Source organism: Chenopodium album, chromosome 3, assembly GCF_948465745.1.
Source record: "Chenopodium album chromosome 3, dcCheAlbu1.1, whole genome shotgun sequence".
NCBI classification, from domain to species: domain Eukaryota; kingdom Viridiplantae; phylum Streptophyta; class Magnoliopsida; order Caryophyllales; family Amaranthaceae; genus Chenopodium; species Chenopodium album.
In genome coordinates, this window is record NC_137836.1 from 16,554,709 (window position 1) to 16,555,605 (window position 897).

At 39.0% G+C, this 897-nt stretch overlaps 1 non-coding gene across 1 annotated transcript; it reads right to left on the reverse strand.

Annotated features, from left to right (window-relative positions):
• Window positions 1-515: 515 nt before the first annotated feature.
• On the reverse strand, window positions 516-622 carry LOC145625802 (small nucleolar RNA R71). The gene has a single exon (XR_014110704.1). It is a non-coding gene; the product is annotated as a small nucleolar RNA R71 (small nucleolar RNA).
• Window positions 623-897: the final 275 nt, after the last annotated feature.

Genomic DNA, 897 nt, shown 5'->3' on the forward strand with positions numbered 1-897 from the left:
AGATCGAACGATCCTTCCATAGACAGAAGAATTTCTACAAGCAAATTCTGGCGGATTCTGGTGATAATAATCATCACCGAGATCCTCCAATTGATTCTAGCGATTTAGAGGTATCATCAGATCCAGAATCAGAGATGACGGCTCCAAAGAAGCTTAATGATTACTCACAACCAAAGCTTACAGATTTTCCACACCTTACTCCCACTCCGGCTCTTGATTGGGTACAGTTTGAGATTAAACCCCAATTTATAACGATGATAGAAAGGAAGAAATTTAGTGGAGCTAAGGGTGAAGACCCAAATCTTCATATTGCAGACTATTGCCAGTACTGTAATACCATCAGGCAAGCTGGGGTCACACAAGACCAAATCAGAGAGATTCTCTTTCCTTTCTCTTTAACTGGAAAAGCCAAATTATGGTTTAATGGATTAAATAAAACTGCACTTGGTATAACTGACTGGGAAACTCTTGTTTTGAATTTTTATAATAAGTATTATCCTACAGAGAGAACAGCCGTACTACGGAGTGCAATTCAGAACTTTGCCCAAGAAGATGATGAAACTTTATATGAGGCTTGGGAGAGGTTCAAGGACCTACAAAGAGAATGCCCCCACCATAATTTGGCACAATGGCAGTTAATCCAAGCCTTTTACAATGTCATTGGAAATTCGTCTAGAATAATCTTAGATTCTGCATCTAGTGGGAGGTTTATGAATCTTAATGTTGATGATGCAGGTCAAGTTATCGAAGATATGGCGATACATAATTCCCAATATGGGAATCCTAGAGGCTTTGCTAACAAGGGGAAGCATAGTGTTGACTCTGTATCCTTTTTGCAAGCTCAATTAACCTCTATCTGCCAGAAATTAGATAATCTTAGCACTGCTAATGTAGCTA